This window comes from Numida meleagris, chromosome 17, assembly GCF_002078875.1.
Source record: "Numida meleagris isolate 19003 breed g44 Domestic line chromosome 17, NumMel1.0, whole genome shotgun sequence".
NCBI classification, from domain to species: Eukaryota; Metazoa; Chordata; class Aves; order Galliformes; family Numididae; genus Numida; species Numida meleagris.
The window spans coordinates 2,325,413-2,351,831 of record NC_034425.1 but is presented as its reverse complement, the minus strand read 5'-3'; the positions used below and the strand labels follow the sequence as shown (position 1 = coordinate 2,351,831).

The following is a 26,419-nucleotide window of genomic DNA, read 5'->3' as shown; positions in this document are numbered from 1 at the left end:
CTAGGTAGCTGTATATACTGGCAGAAAGTTGTTGGGCCCTTTGGAGCCGTGGAAAATGTTAGTGCTCCTCAACATTTCTTCTTTTCCTCCGGCGGGTTTCCAGCGCGGGTAATTAAAACCTCGGGACATCCTGGATCTCGTTGCAAGCAGTGATGCATCGTGGTCCTGAACCTGATGGAAGCACTTTGTGGCAGAAATGGCAACTGCTTAAAGAGGATGAAATGGGCTTGCTCGTCTCCTGGCTGGACCTGGAGACCGATGAGCGGAGAGGAGTTGGTTCTTAGCTTGGCGTGCCGGGGCTGGGACGCGGGGTGTCCCCGGTGGTTTCACACTTTGCAGCGTTAAGCTGTTGTTGTGGTTGGAGATGTCGTTCCAGCGGTGAGATCGACCCCCGGAGCAGCGCTCGTGGCTCAGTGTCACACCGCACTGGGAGGAGGGTTTAGTCCTACCCATGTGAATGGACCTGCAAGGATCGAGCTTTGCCATGTGGTTAAGTGACGCCATCCTGTCCTCAGATGGTGTTGGGGATGGGGCCCTTTAGGGTCTGTGGGGGTGGCAGAGGTCTGCCCGACTCCTCCAAGCTTTTGTCTCTGCTGGCTGAATCCTGACAGCAAACACGGGGCTGCTTTTGTCCCAAGAAGTGAAAGCCAAGATTGACGGCCCGGCTCTGAGCACCTCTCCGTTCTGAATTTAGCTTTCTGTTCGCCTTTAATTTATTATTTGTGGTTAATTTAATCCATATTGAGCTGCCTCAAAGAGAAAAAAGCTCTAGATTTGGTGAAAAATAATCTATTTTTAATTATTTCTGATGTAGAACACTAGCCCATAAATAAATTCCACTGCTACCCAGTGGTTTTTTTGCCGTCAGAACTGTCTTGCTGGAATCAATAAACAGTTGATTAAAAACCTTGTTATTTAATATATTCAGTAACCCTAATCTATTCATTAGAAACTTAATCACTTTCATGTCACCAGCTGCTGTGATGGAGAAAAGAGCTGTAGCTAATTATTAGCAATTTTACAAAGCTAATATTGAATTTCTAATGGGTCCTCTGTGGCCTCTATTTCAAGCAGTCTGTGTATCCCACAAACATGTGCTCTGGCTCCGGGCAGGGCCAAGCAGCTCGGCCTCATGGATAAACTCAAGACCTTGGAACCCAGTGTCCTATCCTGCATGTTTCCTAGGGAAGGGACAAGGAGCTGCTGTCCCTGCTGCTGTCTGTGGTGCCAGCCCCTCTGCCAGGAGCTTGGAGTGATTCCTCCTCGGTTGGTTTTGTGCTTTGAGCTGCTGGTTTAGCTTGGGTGCTTCTCATTGTACCACAGTGTGATCCAGATGCTGAGAGGTGGTGTCTCCTATGGGGTGCAAAGCTGGACAGGGTGTGTGTGCTTCTGTGCACACCGAAGGCAGAACTGCAGCATGGCTTGTGCTGTTCAACTTTGGTGGAATTGTTCAAAAATAAAATAATAATATGCATGAAAATGTTTGTCAAACCAGCCAGAGCTTCCTATGGATGATATAAAAGTGAACATCCTCGTCTGGGATTGTGTAGGGGTGAGCATCGCTGTGCTCAGTGCGGCGGAGTGGGAGATGTCAGAGCAAGTGACGGGCTTGGGCAGGGAGCATCGTTCCCAGCAAGGATGAGCTCTTCCCACCTTCTCTTGGGGCTCCTTGCTGTTGGTGCCTGTCACTGGAACTGGCACGTGGGCTGGATGGAGCCCCGGCTGTCTGTCTGGCAGCTCCTGCTGCAGCCGTCCCTGGGTGCCTCCTGTGGCTTTCCAGGTTTCTGGTCTTTGTGTCAGGACATAATTTAAGACTCTTTAGGATTTTGGTTTGAGAGATGTCATCATCTGGAGGCCTTTGCTTTCCTGTTCCTACTATGTTTTGCTGTGGGATAACTGAAGCTCATGGTGCAGTTTGACACATGAAGCTCAGTGCTGGGAATGTCCTGAGCTCAGAACACCTGCAGGTAGGAGCACCCCCTGGGTGCCTCCCTGGCACAGCTGGCCTCAGGCTTTTCTACAGAACCCAAAACCCATGGGGCACCTGACTGAGGTGCTCGGTGTGGAAGGGTTCCTATGTGCAGCTGTATCCGTGGGGCTGGAGCCTGTGGGGTTACCTTCCCTCTGCAGAGTTCTTTCTCGCAGCCTTAAGGGGGGGTTGGGTGCTGGGTTTTAGCACCATGAAAACCTCCAAAGCTGGCTTGCACTCAGCAGGGAGCTCGGGGTCCTGCTTTCCTCCCAGTGCCATCAAAAGCAATAACATCTCCTCTAATTGCCTCTGCAGTTAAAAGTGGTGCATGAACGAGCTCCAAGGGGACTGCCAGCAGCCCTGTTCTGAGAGGGTGTTGCTGAGAGGCGACTGAATGCGCAAACTTCTTCCCTTGGGCTTCAACTCTCTGCCCTGGGAGGGAGTTTGCCAGATGGGAGGAAACAAATGCTCGAACATAGATGTAAACTCCTCCAAAATGGCTTCATGTTCTTGTTTTCAGAAATATGTGATTTGAGCTTGTTTTATGGGCTTGGCGAACTTCTGGCGGCATCTGGCTGAGCTAAATATTATACTTAATAGCCCAAGACAGCCGTGATTGCAGAGCTGTCTGCATTTCATGTGTGTTTACAAATGCGCCGTAGTAATTCCGTAGAAATTAGCATAGAGCGTTAAAAACAAAACGGGATGGAGAACAAAGGGAAACCTCTCTGTCTTCTGTTTGTGTGCGTGTGGGTCCGTGTGCCATCGTGTCCTCGTGCGCAGCACAATCCTTCTGCGAGTCCATCCGTTATCAGTGGTTTTTCCATCCCAGCCTCCCCAGATGGCTTTTTCTTATGTATCAGATATTGGCCAGAAGCAGCATTGGCAAAGAGGTTGTACCTGGTTTCTTTTTAGTTAGTCCGAAACATGAGGTTTTTTACCCTGCTGTTGACGTTGATCTATGAAGCTGCTTAGTAGCAGCGCTTAAAAAACGTTTAGGGGATGGAATTTGCAGGTTTGCCAAAGAGTCTGTGCAGTGAGGATGTTTCTGATTTTAAAGGTCTGGAGGACCCTCCTGTAGGTCCTTGGCACAGTGTCTCTGCTGAGGAGTTGGGGCCATGAGGACTGTGGCTACAGCCCATGGCAGCTCTCCCTGGCTGCATCCCTGTCCTCTTAGGCAGCGGATTTCAAGCACCTGACGTTTTGCCTTGAATCTGACTGAAACAAGGAAAAGTATCACACAGAACCCACCCCCCAAAACAGAGATGCTTTCTTCCAGATAGCTCTAGAACAAATGGGTCAGCTCTTGACCCTTTCATGGGTTCTTCATGACGCATGGCGGTGTTGAGCACAGAATAGCGAAGATCCAGCCACGGAAATACTGGAGCAAGCCATATGTTTCCATTTGTAGCTTTCTGCAAGGTCATTTTGGGGCTGTCTGGAAAAGCTCTGCCCAGTGGTACAGATCTTCAGTGCATCCCATGGTGTGATGCAGAGGGCAAGGCAGCACCACCAGCTGACTTCACCCTCAAGCAATTGGCTGTGCCTCCGGCAGAGGGGTTGGAGGAGCTGGATGTGCTGGCATCTGGAGCAGGGCTGGCTCCTGCCTTGGCTGCCCAGTGGCAATGGATGGTGCTGGAGCATGGAGCCTGCTCGCCATGTGCTGGAAGCCCCCCCATGCTGCAGCTGGCCCAGAGCTGGGGAGGAGCCCCCAGAGTTATTTAGGTGTGCTCCCACACCCCATGTGCAATTAAATGCACCTGGCCTAGATCATCAGTTCGTGTTTAGTAGGCAAAGCTCCATACCAATCTTCTGAGTCTTCGCATCTGCAGATGATGTATTATTGAATTATGCTTGATTAGCTGTTTTTCTGTTGCTTAACAGAAAGCAAATCTCAGCATAAATGAGATTAGTATGTGCCCTCCGTGTACGCCAGCTCTTGCTCCCAAGAATTTAACATTCTTAATAGAATGATTTTTTTTAAAGGAAGAGGGGAAAAGAAATGTCTTTGAGGCTCCTATTTCATTTGTCAGATTATCCGAACATTAAATTAAGCAAGTATGGAAATTCAAAATTTAGCTGTTCTACAGCATGTGCTGACACTGGCATAACAATATCAGTAATCCCCCTTGACAGCCATTACAGCTTAATGCTCTAAGAAAATGAACTACTTATTTTCTTTACCCCACATACACGGTGTCTCGAAATCTCTCCCTGTCTCCCAGCCAAGATGACTCTCGGAATTAATCTCCTCCAGGTACCAGCTGTGTTTGTCTCGTCCTGCTGAGCAACACCGACTGCTTTGAGGCTGTGTCACCTTGACAGCTCAGAAAATCCCCAGCTGCTCTTGAGGACTTCATCGCGCCGTGTTTCTGTCATGCGATGGAGGTTCTTAGACATCCTGAACTTGGGTTCACGCTAGGGGTACCCGTCACATCTTGTAGGTCTTGCCCCATCACCTCCTCCTGCCGCACCCCAGTGCAGCTGGAGGAGATGTGGAACCACGCTCATAAAGCTTTTAGGTATTTGAAGCGTAGCTCTGCTCCCCTTTTGCCCACTGGGAAGTTTCACCCTTCAAAAAACCCCAGGATTTGATCTTGGAGTGACGGTGGAAGCATTCTGTTGAGCTGAGCATTGAAAGCAGCGTTGGGAAAGGGTTGGGGAGAAGACAAGTTGTGTTGATTGGAGGGGGCAGTGGAGCCTGTTGCTCCTGTTGCTGTGCTGGAGTTTGTATCCTTGTCCTTTCCTCTACAACAAAAAAGGGCAAAAAGACTGTTCTTTAGTCAAGCACCTTGGTGCCTTTGGGAAGGACTTAGAGGACTTGCTTGTGAGGCCACTTTTGGGATTATAAGGGCAGTACAGCTCTTTCTTAGCCAGGTCTCGGACTCAGCAGGTCTTTGGCTTTCCAGGATGGGGTAGGTCTGGGAGAGCCTGGAAATGAGCAGGCCAAAGAGGGCTCACTTGGGAGCCTTAAGGGATTCTAGGAATAAGTGCTTGTGAATGCAGGGACTTTCAGGCGTGCTTTCATGAAAGCAGGTGCTTACATTCCACCAAAGTCTAATTTTTTGATGCTAGATGAGTTTTTCCAGCATACAGCACTGGGCTCAGATTTACCAAGACATTTAGGCTCTAAAGGGCCTCGATGGGCACAAGGAGGGGTTCCTGAGAGCATCTCGGGTAGCTGAACTCCAAAGGTGGCCAGGGGATCTTGGAGCAGCCTGTGGGCGCTTGGAGACCTAACTTTGAGCCTGTAAAAGGACTTCAGTAATAGTCTCTTATATCAAAGTTTTATTAAATAGTATAATTTCTCTGCAAAAGACTGTCTATAGGAGTTGAAGGAGGCAAGTCAGCTTTAATGGACCTGATCTCAGCTAGTGTAAACTAATTTCCCTCCTTTGAATATACTAGAGCCCCAGTGATGTGCACGAGGACTTACCTCTTTATCATCAGGTGCGTTTTACAGCTAATTCATAATGAGAAGAGAATTTCCACTGTCACATCATTGTACCGCTGAGCAAAATTGGAGCAGCTGCCTTGTAAAATGTGAAATGGCATCAATATAGTACGCTGCGTTTCGGAGCATGTGACTGAGAAGGTGATTGCGCTCGTTAATAATGAGCCACTAAATTGGATGCAATTGCAATAGCTCATCATTGGTATAGAAATATTATGCTTTATAGGTACATTACTGGGCTGTATTTTATAAGGCTGTTAAGCTTACACACTTTCCCTTGCAGTAAATGTCAGCAAGGTTACAATAAAATTTAATACAATATTATTAAAGCTGAAGTGCATCAGTATGGAATGATCATGTACACACACTAAAAATTCTTTATTATTGCTTCCTTAACCTTCTTAAGGAACTGCTTGCTTTAAAATACAGCAATGAAAGGGATCAAAGCTTGGAGGTCTCTCTGTCCATCCAAAGGTTCATTAGTAGTTTCAGCGTAGATGGGAATTCTGTGACCCATTAGTTCAAGTAAATTAAACATCCAAATTTCAGCTCTGCCAGGAAAATTTCAATACAGCTGCGTGTTATAATACAGGTGGCAAGGTCTCCCTGCGTTCACCTTCGCTTTCATGGGGTGGAACTGATGGGCACTTGTTGGTCTCTGCGGGACGCGTGGTGCCAAGGGGTGGCATGGCCACAAGCTGTGGGCTCTTGGGTCTGCCATTACCATGACAATGGGGGATCAATAGGCTGCGGGGCTCCGAAAACAATTTCCCTGACCCTCCTGAGTTCCCAAAAGCAAGGTCAAGCAGCAAGGATCAAAGGCCCCATGGAGGGAGCATCCCCTCCTTGACCTGCTGGCTGGGGAGAGGGATCAGCCTTACCCCAAATTATTGTCTTCATTTAGGAAGCTGGTGTTATTTGCACACACTTCAGGCAGAGGAAATCAGGATTAATCCCAGTGAAATCTGATGCATTGTGTCCCAGCTGTTTGGGTTTTGCGTTGTGTTTTGGGGCGATGTGCATGGGGAAAAGCAGCACAGAGGCGAGTGTCAGCCTGGGAGGCACAGCATTGTTTGGATTTCGGTGCGGGATGGGAACGTTACAGCTCAGCCTCGGAGGTCTGAGAAGGCAGCAGTGCTTAAAGCTCTTCTGTTGGTGTGCGGAAAGCTAATCCTTAGGTGTTTGGAGAGAGCAAAACAGACCTCGACTACATGAATTTAACTGTCAGCTTCGCCAGACCTGCCTGGTGCGAGGAGCTGATGTAAGAATCGTGCTGTCAGACAGCTGTTATCTGCCATCTTCTGCTTCCCAGCAACGGATTGCGAGAGCCCCAGCGATGAGCGGGGCTGTGCGGGCTCAGTGCTGGCTCTGGGCTCTAGCGGGCTACACTGTGCACCTAACGAGGCACTCTCGGCCTTCAATTGCTCCTTAATTTTCTTTGTCATGAAGTGAGTTGGGATTCTTGTCAAACTCTCTTTGCAGTTCGTCGATGCTCAGACGCACGGGCTGTTCAGGAGTTTATTAGCAAGGCTCTGGCTAAGGTGGATGGAAAGTGTTCAGCGCTGCGTTGTGTTGGAATCAGATGGACTTCAAGGTCCCTTCCAACCTCAGCCCTTTTGTGATTCTGTGATTCTTCCTGCAGCAGCTCTGTTGGATTGCCAAGGGAAAGCGGTGCCCGCGTCCCCATGGGCAGTCCTGTGCCTGGTGGGCAGCCACGGGCTGCTGCCCTGCAGTTTCAACGGGAAAGTGGTGATTTTTGGTGCTTCAGAGCTCTCAGGGAGGGTGGATTTCAGGAAAGCAGGTTCATGTTGCTTCTTGGATGTGACACTCAGAGAGGCGCAGGTTCGTGGACTCTTGTTCCTTTCCCAGCAGCAGCTCCCACCCCTCGCAGTGTTCTGCTGGGATGAATCAAGCCCCATCTGTGCTTTTTAATCACAGCTCGGGAGCTTGTGTTGGAGATGTCATCCCCAAACAGCTGTGAGGGGCTCTCGGGTCCCTAGGGTGGAGCTCGGCCTGGTGGTGGGGACAGCTTCAGCAGGATCCTTACGAGTCCCTTCCAACTCGGGATATCCTATGATTCTGTGAGCTGTGCTTATGCTGGGGGCTACAGGCAGCGGAGGGACACAGGTGGCATTACCTTGGGGTGATGACACCTTTGGGTGCCAGTGTCACGGCATGCGTGCTGCTTGGGTGTCTGCCTATGTAAGCATGGACATGTGCACGTAAACACAAGCATGTATATAAAACTTGTTGCCTCCAGCAGTGCTGTTTCCCAGGGAGACTTGTGTCAGCGTTTGCTTTTCAGCCTTTGGAGTTCAAACCTCGGGTGGGACGGGTGAGGGTGTTGTTGCTGCCCTACCCAGCAGGGTGCAAGGCCAGCCCTGGTCTGTGCGTCCTGCAGTCCATCTGTCCTTCACTCCATGCTTGTGGCATCTCTCAAAAGCACTGTGGTACGAAGCCCAGTCCCTCCTGTTGTGCAGTACTGGTGACAAGCAGTGGCTGTGAGCTGCGGTGCTGCCCTCCTGCTTATGCACAGCCCCTCTGCTTCCCTCCTGCAAATTACTTTCCTGAGCTTTATTTTCATCTCGGTGCGGGATGTGACCAACGTACATAAGTCTGTAGCTATTGATTTCTGACAGCAGAGTCTGCTTGTTCTCCACTAATATTTCCAGCATCAGCATTCATCTTCCTTTCCATCTAAAAGATATGTCAGTACCACATCACTGAGGCTTCAGTTTTTTCTCCCTGTCAGCAGCATTCTTTCCCCGTGATTCATATCCATAAGTTGCTATGGGGAAAAATTAAGCTTTTCATCAAACCCTTAAACATTCGGAGACGCTGCAGTTCTTCTGCTCTTCCAGGAGGAGGGATGCAGCCACGGAGCCCATTCCCGGTGATCCCTGGGTGTCCTGGGCAGCGCCTCTTTGTCTGCATTCTGTCTTCCCATCATCGGATCCTTCAATCTCTTGACAGCTCGCATCCGCAGTTTGTTTTCACCATGCTTAAAGGCAGCCCGGACTCACCGAAAGCCTTGTGTTTATTTTTTAATAGTGACCTTTCTGGAGGTTGTAGCGCTGAGCTGTGTGTCTCCCAGCCAGGTCTGATGGAGGTTCTGAGGGTCCATCAGTGCGGTTGCCAGCTGCTTCCCCTCCAGCTGGGTTTTGGAGGACAGTGCTGCCTGGTGGCCGGGCACGTGTCACTTCTCCCCACTGCACAGCCACTCGTTCAACCCCGCTGCTGCGAATAAAAATCCCAGTGAGTTTGGCGAGAGGCACTGGAATCCCTTTATCTGCCGGCAGACAGGGATGTGCCATGCCAGGTATTTTCAGCAGCCTCCGAAACGCACAACCAGTGGCTGCTGAGATCTTTCCAGTGACGTGAAACACATCCAGTGAAGGATGTGTTTCATTTCCCCATAGGTGCCGTTCCCATCTCAGAGACCGGCTGATGGTGGCATTAGTTCTGCTCCTCTCATTTTCTCGCTTGACCTTTGAGGCTGCGCTGCTTCCCGTGCCCTGCTCGGACAGATTGCTTTGTGGGATTGCCTGCCCGGTGTCCAGGTGTCCCTATACATCTTCACAGATGTTTCATTGAGAAAATACCGTGATCATGGATCTCTTCAGACAGTTCTGTGTGCGTGGTGCTTTCCCAGGGCATCCTATATCAGGATGTACCCATTCCTCTGCACAGCTGGAGCTCTGAGCTCTGCAGTTCGGGTGGTGGCTGCTATTTGGGTGTACCTGCTAATGAATTCAGGGCATTTCGGATGGTGGTGGATTCCTGCATCCTTGGTGAGGTTCCTGTTTTTAGGATCTTTCACCATGTTCAGCTGGAGGAGAATATTCACAGTCAGAAGTGTGGTAGGTGTGAAAACCTCTGCTAAAACCGAGCAGAGGGGCAGCAGTGGGAAACCCCCAACGTTCCCCCCATTGAGGAGGACCACAGCAGAGCACAGGTGGAAACAACCCACGTGAAGCACTTTGCAGTGGGCTTTTGGGCAACAAAGTGCAGCGGTGGGCAGGTGATGCCTGGTAAGAAGAGCACAGCCGTGTTTTAGTGGTGCTGCATTGAATTTTGGAGGGATTACAGTGTGTGGTGGGAAAGGCAAATAGGATGCGAAGCTTTGTGAGGAGGTGTAGGAGCTGGCACTGGGGCAGTGAAGAGGAAGGCGATGCTGCTCCCTGTGCCATCGCTTCCCATTGTGGTGGGAGCTCTGAGCCCTGCATGCAGATGGAAGAGCTTTGGGGGGAGCTGCTTGTTACTCCTATGATGCCCCATGGGTATGGGGCAGGGGCAGGGAGCCTGGGTTTCTAGGGACATGGTCAGTGGGCAGTATTGGTGGTAGGTGGGCAGTTGGACTAGATGATCTGAGAGGTCTTTTCCAACCTGAGTGATTCCATGACTTTGTGGGGTCTGATCCATCTGCCTTTAGGCTTCAGGAGTCTTACGGATCTGAGGTAAAGTCACAGAAAGTCATTTATGGAAGAAAGTGCCAAAGAACCCGGCCCGATGTGCTGTGCTGCAGCCCGGGGCTCTGTGCAAGGCTTCCAGAAGGACACTGGGGAACCACCCATCACTTCTTACAGCCTGCAACAGGCATCTTATTTTGAGCATTGCTTACATGAGGTTTACTTCACATCTCCGATCTTTCTGCCTAATTCATAAATCACAACAGCGGATACGATGAAATGAATTAGGTGATCATTAGAGTGCTGTGCACGGGGTGTATTTTTTCTTTCCTGTTTTGGTCTGAGAGCTCATTAAAAGCTCACTTGCCTCTTGAAGTATCGTGACTCTGGAGATGATGATGAATAGAACTACAAAGAGTGTTAATAACTTGAAATACGTTGTCGGAATCACACGGTGATGCGGTGGGAGCTTGTTACAGTGGAGTTATTTGTTTTTTGTTTTATTCAGTTACCCTCTAATCGGCCGAGATTGGAAACAGAGCATTAAACTGAGCGAGTCTTTATTTTCTTTCTTGAAGGACATTTTAATTAAAAATAAGCTATTACGAAAGAAGCCCAGGCAGGTGAAAATTACTGGGATGACAGCATTGTGGCTAAGTTCACCAAACTGTGCTTAATTTCAGTCCCTTACCAGAGACTCCTCTTCCCATGCTGAAGTGCTGTGCTGGCTGGGGACAGTTCTGAGCATGCTGAAACTTAACGTATGCTGAAGTGCTTTGCTGAAGCTGTCCCTGTGCAGCCAGGGCCATCTGGTTGTCCTTAGTGTGGGGACAGCAGGCTGGGACCTGTGCTCCTGTATCACTGCTGGCTGCACTCCTGTGGCAGGGAGCTAATACTGCTGGAAGGGGCATCTGCTGCTGCTGGAGGGGAATTCTGCAGTGGGATGAGTGGAGCTGAGCCCATCGCAGGGGCGTTTGCAAGGGAATCAGTGCAACAAGCTGTGGAGCAGCTTCATCTCTGCTTTGTTCCACTTGGAGCTCATCCTCCTGGAGCTGCTCCCAAAGTAATGCCTCCTCTTTTAATTCTGTTGGCCCTCAATGCCAGAGGCGGATGTTGGTGGGGTGGCAGTTAGAGGTTGAACCTTCCCAGCAATATCCTAATATGTGTTGTTGCCATGTGACAGAGGGCAGCAGCGGGGCAATCTGACAAATGGCGTCTGGCATGGAAATGCAGATGAAGCAAAGGGGTGGAATTGAATTCCTCCAGGTGGAAAAAAGGGCACCCACTGACGTTCATCAACACTTGTGAATGTTTGTGGAGACCAAACATTGGATGTGAGCACAGTGAAAGTTGGACTGTGTGGGTAACATGTTCCTAGTGATGACACCATCGTAGCAGCTGTGAAGCAGTGGTCACCTCCGCTGGTGCAGACATTTACAAGCATGGCATGCAGGCTCTTGTTCATCACTGACAAAAAGGCATAGCTAATGGTGGTGACTGTTGAAAAAGACTGTTTTGTAGCTGAGAATTTGCTCTATTCAGTAGTGTTATCGTGCTCTTTGTATCTGTCTTATTTTCCATGGAAATAAATAAGAGGCATTATATTCAGAGCAACCTACGTGTATAGGAGGGCTTATTCTGCGGAGAAGCTGTACCTGCATCCCTACCTGCAGGTGGCTTTGGCTTGGCCTTGTGTACCCTAAAAGTAGCCTGGGACGTTGTCCCTTGGGGTTGGGCTGTGTGGGGATACACCCCATCCAAACTCTGTAGGGTGAAGGTTTCCAGCTGCTCAAGTGCCTTATTGATGATGGGAACCACGTGCCTAAATCCCCACTGCTCTTATTTCTGAGAGAATCTGCGGACCTGGCGAGGCAGCCCTGCTGCCCTTCACGTGCTCTTCCTCTCCCTTTCAGCCTTGGGTCCTGCAGCAGGGAGGCAGTGGCTTCCTCCCCAGCCGCATCATTAGTGCCAGCCCCGCTCTTCATTTTCCTCCATCCACTTGATGCTCTTAGGTAGAGCATCCTGTAAATCATATTTAAAAATACATTAGTGTAATATTTCTGGAGTTGATATTAAGTGAGCTTTGGGGCCCCTGCTGGCTCCGAATTCCCCTGCCTCAGACTAATTTACAGTATATTTCACCAGGCCAGGCATTTCCATACCCAAGGACCCGCCCCGACCCTTTTCTCTCTCTCTCTTTCTCTTTTTGTTCTATTATTCAGCTGTTTTTAGAGGATGATTGATGGCTTCTGATGTCGATGAAAGATTGCTCTTCTGTGTTCCTATCTACCGGTGTAAAAGAGGAGGGAAAGAATAGAAGGGAAATACATTGTGCGGGGTGGGCGAAAGCACCAGCTGATCCCGCTCTGTGCTGGTTCCTTTGGGGACATGCTGCTCCCAGTGGGACACCGTGTTCAGCAGGTGCAGCACTTGGGGTTCAGTGGTGCAGCGCTTTGGGTTTGGTGCTTTGTTTGCTACTGTGCAATGCAACGCTGAATTAGTGGGAATTGTCTGCGCCCCAGCATCAGGAGCTAGGGATGGCCAGGGGCTGCAGGAAGTGTGTACCAGTTGCCTAGGTTGCGTTGCTGGGCATTGCCTGCATCCACAGGAAAGCTGTTTCAGCAAAAAAACTTACAGCAGTTTGGTTAGGGAGACAAGAATTCCCCCTCTGACGCGTGCGTGTGAGGAGTCGGCAGCCCAAGTTTGGCTGGAAATGCTGAAAGCTTAGGAAAGGTAATAAAATAACACTACTTTGCATTTCTATAGTCTCCATAGGATGGTTTCAAAGCACTTTGCAAACAGTACTGCCCTGAGCCTTGCAATTCCTTGTGGGATGAGACAGAAATTCATCAGGACTTAGTGCTGCTGCGAGCAGCCTGCAGCAGGATGGGGATGGAGCCGTGTTCCCCTTTTCCCAATGCAGGCTCTGCTCTCCAGTGAGGCAGAGAGCAGTTACGCTTCTGAATATAGAGGCTGATCTTCACCACTAAGTATTAATTGCCCTGTCAGATGCTCAGATCACACATCTGGGCAGTGCAATTAAAGGCATTGCTTTAAAGCAAATGAGATATTGGTGGATGGTCCCAAGACTGAAACCTTGTGTTTGCAGAATGTACTTGTAACTTGGTGACGGTAATTGGCTCACTGAGTGCAGAGATTTTAGGCATAATAGCGGTTCCTGTCTCTCATCCTTTCATCCTTCTTGACTATGCATTGTTTAGGGAAAATACTTTCTTTAATATAGGTGAAAATTACAGTGAATTTGACTTCTTCATGGTTTTCCTGACTGCTCTTCTGTAAGACACTTTTCACCCACTGAGCCTTTTGGGTGAGGGGCAAGTGGAGCAGATCTTTGGCTTGCTAATGGTGGAAGGAGACCATAGCCCATGGCAGAGGTCCTTTGGGCAGGGATGTTTCAGTGCGTGGTGTGCCTGGGCAAGCAGACCTTCCCAGGACCTCTCATGCCTCTTCCTGACCTGATCGTGCTTCTCCTGCCCTGTTGAATTGGAATTAATTCCAAAATACTTCAAGAAGTTGTAAGTCATGTTGCTGCAGTCTGGTGAGGGGGCTGGCAGGAGAAGCCCTGCCATCCAGGAGGCTCTTTGGAGACAGAATGCTGCTCAGACAGCCCCATTCCCTCCTGGAGGTTGAGCGGGACCCAGAGGCCTCTGCTTTTTCTTGGCCTCCACTGGAAGTGATTGACTTTGAGTGAGCAATTGCTGCACAGCCTGCAACTCGATCCCGGAGTTCACGCGCTGTGTGAGTAACCTTGAGATAGGGATAACTCCTCACCTCTGCCCGACCCTGGCTGTGCATCTCGAGTGAACAGGAGCCCTTTGTTTGAGGTTTTTGGAACCAGGGAGGTGCATTTAGCTTCCAGTCATGAGCTGACGCTAAACATATGTGCCTGGAAGGCAGCTCCTTCATTTCATCTATGAATAAGTATTGATGAATGGAAGTAGAAATTTGTACGTGTATTGAATTGTTCTGTTGAATTGGTACCAAACCGTCAGCAGGTTGGCTTGGCCTTCTTCAGCAAAATAAAACACTTGTTTGAGGGAAGAGGGCCTGTGGGTATTGATAGGTGAGTGAGGTACTGAGCAAAATCAAGTGTGTTCACGTGTTGTGAAATTGTCAACAGATGGACAGTTGGTTTGGCATGTTTTGGACCTCTGAAACACCACGGAGATGAGGAATGCTGCATCGTGGACGTTCTATGTGGTCAGGCTGTGGCAGGTAAGGATGTGCCTTCAGGGAAAAGAGGGGATATCAAACCTATGTTAGGAGGTTAATGAGGCACTGCAGCACGTGTCTCCTGGATGGCCACAGAATCAGGCTGAACACCCCGATTCCTCAACCATTTTTCATAGCAGAGGTGCTCCAGCTCCTCGTGTCCTCCTCTGGATCCCCTCCAGCAGCTCCATGCCTTTCTTGTACAGCCAGCTTCTGTGGGAGGAGTGTTGATGGAGTTTCTTGACATGTTTGGTTTCAGTCCAAAGTTAAGAAACTGCCTCCTTTCTTTCTTGGCATTTTACATTGCAATCAGTTCAGGTCTCATAACACCTATTGGTTTTGGTCTCTGAGCTCTCAGACTGGAGGGCTGGTGGGTAAAAATGGATTATTGAGGGACTGTCTGCATGAGTTCCACACGTTGATATTTTTAATCCTTTGCGTCAGCTAACAGAATAAAAAAAGGGGGAAGAAAAACAATTTACATGAGCAAATACTGGAACTATATCCTATCCCATTCTTCTAAAGCATCTCTTGGGAATACAGTGCTTTCTGTAAGAGGCAGGGTGTCTGGCTTCATAAACCCTGCTAAATTACAGCTTCACAACAGCCTCCAGCAGCTGTCCTCGTTCCTTAATTTTATTTTATTTTATTTACGCTGAGAATTAGCAAAATGCAAAAGGCACTCTTGGAAGGCAGAGCTCTCAGTGAATCCCACCCCGTGGGGGGAGCACCTTACTGTGCCTGGGGAAGGGCTGACAGAAGCCAGCCCCAAGGAGCAATGGGATCAGGGAAGGGGGGGGTTGTGAAAGTAATGTTATGTTACCCACATAGGAGAAATGCAGAAGGGGGATTAATGCAGAAGAAGGGAAATGGTCATGCAAAACGCCTCTCTTCTGCCCAGCAGGATTCTGCATTCCCTCAGCACTTGCTGAGTTTTGTCTGGGGAAAAAGGCTTAGCCTCTTCTCAAGTGGAAGCATAGAGATGGGCCAGCACCAGGAGACTTGAAAATGTGGTGGTGTTCCTGTTCAATATGTACCAGGGCTGGCTCATGTCTTCATTTGGGATGAAAGGCAGAAGAGCTCTACAAGACATGCAGGTGACTTCACCTACTTTTCAGCAATCTGTAAAAGCCAAGCCTTTAACAAATGCATCTTGTCTGCATGGCAGTATGAAGTTATTTGGAAACTTTAGATTCGTCAGTGAGTTTTCCGGCACTGCTTCTCTGCTGCTGCTCCTATGAGTTTGCCCTTATTTTTTCAAGCTGTCATTTTGTTACTGGTTTTAGTTAGGCTTTTACCTCTGTCTTTACTGGAGGTGCCAACCCACCTGCCCGTGTGCTGTCTAAGAGTCAACAGATCACTGAGGTTGGGAAAGACCTCTCAGATCCCCAAGTCCAACCCCAACCCACCCCCACCATGTCCACTGACCATGTCCCTCTGTGCCACAGCCCCACGGTCCTGGAGCACCTCCAGGGATGGGGCTCCCCCACCTCCCTGGGCAGCCTGTACCAGTGCTAAGGGAGACGTCAGCCTTCACAGCTACCAACATTGATTGCTTTTCGTCTAACATAAAAGTTCATCATGTTGAATATAGGGATGAATTTGTAATGAAAAAAGTGACCGATTGTCCAAGAAATAGAAAAGCTTGGTCTCTTCTGAATGTTGTATTAAAATGTACGAGTTCAAACTTCCCATAAGGTCTGTGTGCTCTCTCCTGCTTTGCCTGTCATTAACAATATAATTAGCTTGCTCAGAGGCTTAAATTTTCCCTGTGTGATCCCTGCCCATAGTCCTTATATGCATTCTGTTGTATTTAGCACCAGCAGTAGAGTTTTTCAGCAAATCACTGATGTTGGAAAACACATCCTAAGAGCAGCTCCAGTAACTGGCTGTGAGCAGTAATTGATTGCAGTGGGTCTCTGATGCTCGTAAGCATTTAGTCACTCACACTGTGTTCCTTGAATCAATACCCTCCTTTGGTCTGCAGCCTAATAGAATTGCTTAATGGATGAAATTTTGTTTGTGTTTCATCCAATTTGGTTTTTTTTTTCCTGCTCTTGTGATAGATTTCCTCCGTTGAAATAACTACTTTCATGCACTTGTCATCTACCTCTGACAATGCACATCGTCGTATTTTCCCTGACATTTTAGGGTGTTTCTGTCCTTTATTATGACCTGAACTGGGAGAAATACGGGATAAACATGCCCTGTGCATAAAGGCAGAGTCGGGTGGAAGCCAGCAGCTGCTGCTGGGGCCGTGGGGGCAGGCAGAGGAGCAGGGGTGCAGGGCAGCTGCTGGGTAACCTCTGCTCACGGTGTCTGCATGAGACCCAAACTGTGCTGCTGTGGTGTGTGATGGGCAGGGCAGCCCTGCATGACACCAGGCTGTTCTCCATTAGTGGGTACTTTACAGCAGAGCCCAAGTGCCCTGCAGAGCACTGAGAGCATCCAGCTTGTGGAGCAGGTAAAGTCGTTTGCGTAGGTGCTGGAGGAGAAGGGTAGATGTGATGATGTAGCAAGCTGAATTTGGAGGAAATGAGAAAAACAAGTGTTAAGGCCTTGCCCATAGGCTGTGTTTGGTGAAAAGGAGCCCAAGGGCTGGATTCTGCTGACGTGGAGATCGGATACCTGTGCACAAACGTGGATGTTCAGGCATGAAGAGGTTAACCTGCCTGCTCTTGTTCTGCCCTGCCTCTCCCTTCAGAGGGAGAATTGCCTATAAAGTTATTTTTAGATGCCTTGTGAGCAAGTTCTGTGGGAAGACAAGCAGCCAGCAGCCCCCGGCGAGCTGCTAAGCCCACCCCTCTCAGCTTACAGCATGCAATTAGCAGATAATCATACCAAAATCACAGACTCCAACAGGCTAATTTTATCACATGTGCTGACATCGGTAAGCTTGTTGAGAGTAAGTTGTGGGTTGCTGGTTAAATGTGTTTCCTCACTTGTTTATGAGCTCGTGTCCCTGCACTTACTGTGTAAAGGCAAGATCAGATGCAGGTGCTGTCATTTAGCAGCCTCTGGTGCTTTGATCAGGTCGGATAGCACGGGGCTTTGCCCAGCATTAAAACTGCATTTTATTAAGATGTGGTCACGGCTAATAGGAATGCTGATAACTCTGCTGTGTTTTGCTGCAGGGCAGGCACGGAAGGTGTTGGAGTTTTGATTCAGCAATATATTCAAGCACGTGCTTTGAGGTGTGCGTGTTCAGATAACCTGTAATCATATAGTTACAAATGTAGGTATAAAAGACTGTAAGTGCCTGCTGGAATTGGACTGTAATTTACCATAGTCTTCATGGGACTTAAGCATGTACTCTCAAGCTTCATTTACACTTGTGAGTTTTGCTAATTTAGGGCCTTAGTAACTCCAGCAGTTCTCTTCTGGAAAGCAAAATACTGTGTGTCTGATGGTTGGGCTGAACAGACTTCAGGACCCGCATACCTTTCTCTTATTGATGTGATAAAATAAAGATACCTTTTAATAGAAAGCGCAGCCCAGAATCATCCATCTGGGTACAATAAATCTGAGACAAGTAGATACAATAAAAGCGATCTCCATTTCCTTCTGATATAGGAAGACTAAGTCGGCCAAGGTTATGGGGTCAGAAATAGGCTCAGTAACAGAACTCTCGGGGAAGGATGACCTGAGGAACACGAGGAATGAAGCTGACCTGCTGGAGCCTCGTTTCTTGCCTAGGGCTGCTTTTGTGTTGGAGGAGGGCTTTGCATTGGGCACAAATCAGCCAGGATCCCTTGGGTCACAGGGCTGCCTTTCAAAGGGTTTTCCTACTCAATGGCATTTTAAGCAGCTGTGGGCAGCCACAGGTTTGGGAACAATCCTGTGATGGCCAGAGGAAAGGTGAGGGGACCTGGGAGGTCTTTGCCATTGACAGGTATCTCTGAGTTTGTATCATCTTAGTGAAGATGGATCATCCATGGAAAAGCTGTCAGCTCCTGGCCAAGCCTATTCCCTGTGGCCTTTTGGACCTGGCTTTTTGGAAGCAGACATCATGAGGGTGAATCGGACTCCCTCAGATTTGAGTGCTCTCTAGGACAGAACAGACCTTTGGTGCTTCTTTTCACTTCTGGTGACAAAAAGTGTTTGTTGATGAATTGGACAGACCTTCAGGATTTGCTGCATTATTTTCCCAAATTTGCATGGCTCTTGGCATCAGGGCTTTGCATGTGGTGTCATCTGTGACTCCAGATCGTTGTGGTTGTGTCTTTTGGGCTCTATAGGAAAGCAATGGGAGAAGTAGCAGTTGGAGTTGAAGTAATGAAAACCCAAAGTGACTCTTTGCTGATAGGCCTGCAAATAAGTATTTGTCTGGGAGGTAAACTCGATTCCCTTCTTCCATAAGCATAATGGAGGTTGCATGCATAGAGGAAACAGTGAAAGCAAGACAAAACTGCTGGGCTCCAGGCATATTCAGGTAGCTCTTCTGCCTGTCATACGGCAAACGAATTAAATGGCAGAATGTGGCACCGGTGCCTCAAGGAGGGAAGCGTTGGCTGTCCTTGGAGCTTGCAGCAGCGCAGTGACATCCTGCATGTGGGAGATCCCAAGTCTGCTCCCATCCAAAGTCTCCATTTCCCTGCGCATCCCTCTGAGGTTCACTTGAAAGCGGTCGGTGGCTGCCCCACCATTCACTCAGGCAGTTTGGATTCATGAGTCTTGTCCAAGTCAGACTTCAGTTTTGTTTTCTAGAAGCTGTCTGTTGTTCTTTAGAGAGAGAAAAAGTCCTGTTAGTGGAGGTGTCTGCACTTGAGCAGATACTGAGCAGGTGGGACAGTGACTGGGCAGGGAGCTTGTCCCATAGCATTGTGTGTGGCATCTCTTGCTACTTAGTTGAACGTGGAGACTTTTGTTTTGCTTGTCAGCAAATTGATTTCTTCTTGATGGAAGAAGAAGAAAGGAGATGGTAGGAGAGAGGCTCTCCCAGCCCAAACTGAGAGGAGAGTTTCGTTTTCATAGTGGTTTAGGGAGCAGTACATCCATCCCAGTTGGGTGCTTGTGTGTGTTGTGACCCAGCCTGCACAGCGGGATGCAAGGAACTCACTGCTGTGCTTTGGTGCTGAAGGTTCCCAATGAAATGTTTCACCGTGGAGAAAGTGGTGCGTTCAGATAAGGAAACAGACTTGTCAGAATGTTTCCATCCAGATCCCTTTCTTGCCCAGCTCTTTCAAGAGAATCACTAATTACTAAAAACTAATTCACCCCTTTGGCTTGGTTCCTAAGTCAGACCTGAAAGCAGACAGAGCCGTTACTGTTGGTCGCTCAGATCCTGCTGAAAACCTCATGAGAACCAGCTACTGAGCTTTCTGTGTTTAAGCACTGACAGATGGAAATGGGATCTGATGCTTTAGCGTTCTTTAATTGAGCACTCAAAGGCATGACAAGGTCCAATGGCTGGAAACTGAAGCCAGAAAAATTCAAATTGGAAATAAGGTACAAATTTTTAACAGGGAGAGTAATTAACCTCTGGAACAGTTTACTGGGCTATGTGATGGATTCTCCATGGTTTGATCTCTCCAAATCAAGAATGCGTGTCCTCCTTGGAATACTCTGTAGCTCAAACAGAAGTTAAGGGCCTCGAAACAGACTTTTCTGATTGCAGTTGTGTGACCTGTGCTATGCAGGAGGTCAGAGTATCACATCTGAAGAGATAAGAATCTGTGAATCTGAAGCCAAACACGATCCCTCGATTCCAAATCTTGCCTTTAAACTTAATCTGGACCTAAATTCCCCCCTCTTCATTCCATCTGCTCCCAGAATGGAGTGAGTTGTTTTTTCTAAGTAGCAATTTGGAGAGTTGAATGCAATCCTTTCTTCTCAGCCCAGGGCTGTCTATGGGCATGGTAATGGAGACAGGTCAGAGCCTGAACAACATCAGGCTGCACAGAGTGACTCTTCCTCAGCCCAGACCTCAGGAGCTGGGCCCCATGTATGGAGCTCTCTGCAGCTGCCCCAGTGCTGGAGGTGCTCCCTTCCATGGTCCACTCCATGTCCTCCTGGCTCCAGGAACACTGTTCTCCCCTGTTTGCAATTATGAGGCTTTCCTTATCCTTAGAGGTAAATTTATCTGTGCCATGCAGCCCCTACGCTCCCCGGAGTTAATTAGCGGCGTCACAAGGGCTGAAACATGAAGTGCATCATTAAGAAGGTTAGAAAAAAGTACGGCATCTCCTCCTTGCTGAGGTCACACGTGCTATTTCCCCGTTTCACTGCTTATTGGCACGCTGTAGGGACCGGTGTCTCAGCTGTGGGGACTGGATGCTGTTGCCAAGAAAAACTGGCAAGAGAGGAGGTGGGAGAGGTCCATTAATTGGCTCCAAGTACCAGTTCCTCTAGAGGGGCTTTTCTTAACAGAGAGGAACTGTTCAGCACTGCAGGGGCAAAGCATACCTGCAGAGCAAATGGCTTTTCTGAGTCTGAAGACATCTACAGACCGTGGTAATAACGCAGTAGAAATATCAGGGCTTGATTTTAAGGGACACCTGAGAATGCAAAGGAATTGCTCTTTATTAAAAAGCCCGGACCAGAGCCTCTCTTGGTGCATATTGAGTGCAGATTCTTTCACAAGGATCCTTCGCTGGAGTGGGGAGGAGGGAGGAGAAGAGGAGGAGATGGGGAGGGCATTAACCCTTAAGGACCTTCCCTCGAACGCTCCGCTTTGCAGAGCAGTCCTGACCAGAGGAGCTGCTCTTCAAGTGCTGCATCTGTGCCTTTGCAGAGGGCTGTTTGTCTTTCTGTTTCACCCCATTAGAGCAGAGCATCCTGTGTATTGTGGGTTGGAGGGAGTACATACAAGGAGGTCTTGGCATGACCTCTCTGGTTCAGCCATACGGTGCAGCCTGACAGCTTACTGTGTGCCATCTGCCTACTGCAGCACGCAGAGGTCCCCTTACCTTTGGGGTGCATCTGGCAGAAGCTTCACTTTGCATTTGGGCTGCTTCCCTCGGCCCGCAGGTCCTCATTTTTTTGGATGCTAACCCTGTTGGACAAGCCTTTAGGTTTGGTTGAGGCACTGTCTGCGCTGCTGTGAGCCGGGCAGATGGGGCTGTGGAGCAGCCACCCCAAAATCTCTCCTCCAGACCCCATGGGTGCAGTGCTGGGGATGCACTGAATGCAGACGTGGTGGTGCTTGGCGTTTGACCTCTGGGTGTTCTGGTTTGAGTGCAGACCCAGGGATGGCTCCAGCACAGGTCCTGCTGGCATTGTCCATTGCAGGGTGTTTTCTGCTTACGGATCTCAGTCTTTGACCTGCACGGAGATGAAGAGCCTTCCGTTTCTATTTTCATAGAATCATAAAATCATTAAGGTTGGAAAGACCACCGAGATCATCTAGCCCAACCACCAGTCCATCCATCATTAGTCCCCAGTGTATTTATTCTCCATCAATCCATGCATGCCATCCCTTACCGCTCCAGTACGATTCCTCGCTGCTCTTTTATACTCACTTCCATTCACGTTTCGTGTCTTCCATGGGGAAGAGCTTCCCATCTCTCTGCCTTGCACACGTGGCAGCCTTCAGCCGGCACAGCCTGCGGGATTGTGGTTCTTCCGCGAGCCAGTAAAAATGGTCTTGAGCAGTTCCCAATTATCATTCACGAATTCCTGCTCAAATTCTTTCCCCCAATTGTTTTGCTTTGTAATTATTTTCAGCTTTGTTAAGCTGGCGCTTTAAATCATCAAGTAGATACATTACTCGCTTGGATTTTATTCTATTTGCACATAACAAATGTAATCAAATCAGTCTCTTGTACCTAAGCTGCTACTATATTTTTACATCCTGTCATCAGTTCCCCTTGATCTGTAAAAATGAGGCCCAGTATAGAGTTTCTTCTATGTTAGATGCGATTGTTTCTGTGTCTGGATATTTTCAAGTGTAATTTTAGGAATTCCGAGCACATTTTTAGTATTTGCAGTACAAGGCTTCAACATATGGCTTTCAAAGTGAAATCCCCATAGAAATGCAGTTCTCTTTCTTGAATGATATAATTAAGTTTACAATAGATCAGTGCTACATGAAAACGATAGTGCTAGTAATATTGTACAGAATTCTGAAGAGTTCAACAAATATTTCTGTTTCTTAGGGGGAGAGGCAAGGTTGTGTGATCATGTCTTATAACAAGAAAGGACCTTTTATACCGAAAGAATATTATATAGTAGCTCTTAATTAGAGATAATGAATACCAGCAGGTTATGCCTGTGTGGAAGAAGTTTACTTTTGTGCTATTATTTTTTAAGGGATAAACAAGGTGGCTCACATAACTACAGATTCTTCTGTCTGACATTAATCCTAGACAAAATAATGGAATTGCTGATAGTACATGTAATTAGTGAAGAATTAGAGGGATTAATGTAAGTAGTGTCAGTCAACATGGGCTTACAGAATATGGTGCTTGTCTAATTAGATTTTTTTTTTTTTCCAGGAAGATTACAAGTTGCGTTGATAAATGAGTAGTGAGGTCATAGGCTTCCGTGGAGCCCTGGGTATCGTGGAGCAGCCTGGGGCTGAGCCTGCTCTGAGCAGCAGGGCGGGCTGGGTGACCTCCTCGCAGCCCAAATTACTCTGAGCTCCTGTGAAAGTGTTGTCTTGGCTCCGAGTAACTTTTTATGTAAAACCCAAATGATAGAAAACCAATTAGGCACTTGTGGAATGGGTAAAAAAACTGCTGTCATCTCCAATTTTAAATGGGAATTCATCAGTGGGTAGACGTGTTTCTAATTGAGCCCAAGAGTTATTGCTGGTCTGTCTTTGAGGTGAGGTCAACATATGAAGAAGAGATAAATAAATTAAAGGACGGATCACCAGTGCAGGATGATTTACATTCCATTAGTAACCTGGATGGAAACAAGCAGTGTGTTCTAATAGAGCCCACGTAGAGCTGGGCTGTATCAAGGGGATCAATGACTCGAGATTTGTGAGAAGCCTCAGCCGAGGACCAACCCTGCATGGGAGAGTGGCAAAAAAGAGAAATGTTTTCTTTGGCTGCATAAAAGGGAGGAATATTTGAGACAAGGAAGGAAGGTGCTTCTCCTGCAGTTTCCAGTTGGGACTTTGGTGGTTTGAGGAAGATGTTGATAAATTGGAGAGAACCGAGAGAAAGGTTTTAGGAATTATTAAGTTACAGAAAGCACATCTTCCCCTGGAGGCTGAAGGATTGCATTGCCTAATGAGGGAAAGTGGTGGCGAGACTTGAACACGGCTGGAGGGAGGCATGAAAACGACCGAAGGCTGACTTCAGTCCAGCAGACAAACGTAACAGGATCCAGCAGAGAGGTGCTGAAGGTAGGTGAGTTCAGACTAGAAATAAAACATGTTTTCAACAGTGGGAGCAGCAGGCCACTCACAACAGCACACCAAGAAATGTGAAGCTTCCCGTTTCGCTGGAAAATTTGTACATGGTTTCTTTTCCTAAAAATATCCGCTCTCATTTTAGGAGGAATCGTTTCTGGGAAGTCTTTAAGGTTTGGCTTATCCTGGAGATCTGAAGTGGAAATCATAGCGGTCTCTTCTGGGTTTGTAATGGATTCGTCCAAGGAGCCCCAGCACCAGAGGCTGTTCCACAAATCCAGGCTGATCCAGAAGCGCGTTAGGAGATTGAATCATTTCTTACCAGCTTGGGTGAAGGTTTCTGAAAGAAACGATGAACCGAGGACTGAGTTTTCTGCAAGCCTTGTTATTTCTTAAAGCGTTCTAGATCCAGATTAATTCACTTAGCTTCGTATTGATGCCTTCACCTGCTTGGAAATGAGAAGTGCAAACACAGCTGCGCGCTGGTGGCTGCCTCTCCTGGGAGCCCTGGAGAAGTGATCCCCAATGGTTTGGGAAGCCGCTTAACTCAGTTTGGAGAGTTACGGAGGTAAATTGACACAAATCCCACCAGTGTAGACGTTTCCAAATCAAGTTACATGTTTTAAATCACTTGGGGCTTTAACCTTTCGCGGTCCAGCTGGTTGCAGCAGCGTGCTGGGGCAGCAGGACTCCTGCAGCACATCCGGCTGCACAGCTAAGCTGGATTATATATTTATTATACGTGGAGTTTATATGTTTATTATACATGGAGATTTTTCCTTTATTGTGTAAATAGATTTGTCCCCTGTCCACTCACAATGCTATCTGGTGATAGGGATGCTCCCCACCAGCCAAGGGGACACCTGAACCCAGGCACACTGCTCAGAAGGTAAAGCCAGGAGGGATGAAGCCCTGCTGAGATGTGTGCTGTGTGCCACCCCTACATGGCTGTTAATTTAGGTCTTGATTTGGATCTGCAAGTCCCACTGTGTTTTCAGACTCCTGAATATGTTGAAGGATTCATGGAGACACTTGGAAACAGTAGGGAGAAAACCAGGAGTGTGTGAGTGAATGGGATTAACAGGTCATGGTTGTTCACAGATCCTTCTCTTAAATATAATTAGTTCATTACAATACATCCATGGTGCAGGACTTCTATAAACAAGTATTAAAGCCTGTCTACTCAGACTCTTTAAAGTCCAGATCTTGGAGAGGAAAAACGATTTGGGACGGAGAAAAATAGCAATTAGAGCTAAATGGCAAAACGGGGAGTTAATTTGTAGTGAGAAAAAACTCCTTTTAGTTTTTTTCTATTAACTTTTGTAAGAAAACACTTTTCCATACTTGTCAGGCTTGACAGTTAAAGTTAATGGTGTTAAAAAACAGAGTACCGAAAAATGTTCCCTTCAGCGTAAAAGATTTATTCAATGAGAATTTGCTTGAAAAATTATTTTGGCTAACAGGGCTGGCTTTTGCCTAGTGCTTGGAACAAAGGTCTTCGCTGTGTTACCAGCACGAGGACAGCCCCAAATTCACGATTTCCCAATTAAGATGCCATGACCTATTTTCTTGTATCGATGGCCTGCTGTTGACCCCTTTTGAAAAGGAATGCCACCCTTCCAATGATTTTTTTTGTCTGCTTCTGGAAAAGCGCACTGATCTCCCTTCTGCCTGGGGTAAAGCTTGGTGCGCATGGGGATGCTAACAGACGTGGTTTGTGAGTTAAGCAGAGGGGCACAACGTGGAAGGAAGGGGTTCTCATGGCTGCCCACCAACCCAGAGACACGAAGCTGCCCGAGCTGACAGCCACCATGCTCCTTACTCACCCCAGGACTCTAAGTTCTGAAGCAGATATCACCTCACTGTATGGTTTCCTGGAATTAGGCTGCAGGGCCGTGCCTGGGGGTTTTGTCCTGGCTGTGGCCCATGTCCAAAAGCCGAGGCCTGTGAAATGTCAGCCCGTTACCCCCTTTATTCACTCTGCTGATTTAGTGCTGCTTTTTATAATCTGGAGAGATTTAGTGCGCATTAAACACTTTGACCTCTCCAAATCTCTAAATTCTGCCCATTGAAAGTAGATGTAAATACTTGTAAATACAAAGTTAGTATAGATTGGCAAAGCTCCACTGGCCTCCAATCTGGTTGGCACCGTTTGGGAACCCAACCTGGTGCTTGGAATAAATCCATAAGGACTTACTCCAGAGAGGTAGAGATTTAGAGCCAGCAGCATTAAAGAGCTGGTTTGGAGCTCACCCCTGTCAGAAATTGTGTATGTCCCCGCTGAAGCTAAACATTGTGCTGCCATGGAGTAAGCCTTCATTGTGTGTCTTTTTCAGAAGAAAGGCAAAGTCATCTGAGGCCTTCGTCCATGCACAAGCAGAACTGCTCTCTGTCACAGTCAGTTTTGGGACTGCAGATCCCTCCCATTTTTCCCATCCTGGATTCTGGGCTGACCAGGAACTGGAGATCTCGTTCTCGTTATTGGTTGCCCGATGGCCAAGTGTCCTGCAGAGAGCTCCTTGCTGCAGGATGGTCCTCACTGCCCAACGTGCAGGCGAGGGATGCTGCCAACACCAGCTACTCTTTTGGTTGAGTCCTTTGCTCTTTTCTCAGCTGTGCTCTGGCTCCTGCTGTTTCCTCCTGTTGCCAGGGTGATGGCACTGATGTGGCTGCAGATTGCTCTTAGGGAAAGGGTGCAAACAGAGCAGATCGTGCTGTTCCCTGCAGAACAACTGGGAATGCAATGTGTGCTTGGCTTGAAAGCTTCCCAGTGGTGTTTGTAATCCTTCAGTAAATCAAATCATGAAGGATACCCCTGCGTCCCCAGTGCTGTTGCGGGGAAGCAATATCTGGCAACTTTGGGAGCTGTAGAGCTTAGGAATGGGCGTTTGCCTCTAAGTAAAGCAGAGCTGGAGCCTCCATCCTTCCTACGCCTCTTTGGAGATGCTGTAATGGTGCTGCTGGGATGGATTCTGGGATCTGCACCAGAGCCTCAGCAGATTAGACCAGGGGAAGCATGGTGATTATGTCCGCCTTCTTCACCTCTGTCCAAA

At 48.1% G+C, this 26,419-nt stretch overlaps 1 long non-coding RNA gene across 3 annotated transcripts in view; it reads left to right on the top strand.

Annotated features, from left to right (window-relative positions):
- Nucleotides 1-15,756, top strand: part of LOC110407439 — a 77,525-nt gene extending 61,769 nt beyond the window's left edge. For all 3 annotated transcript variants that reach the window (XR_002443894.1, XR_002443893.1, XR_002443892.1), the window contains 2 exons: nt 13,974-14,068; nt 14,970-15,756. This is a non-coding gene — a long non-coding RNA (uncharacterized LOC110407439). The remainder of the gene's footprint in view (nt 1-13,973; nt 14,069-14,969) is intronic.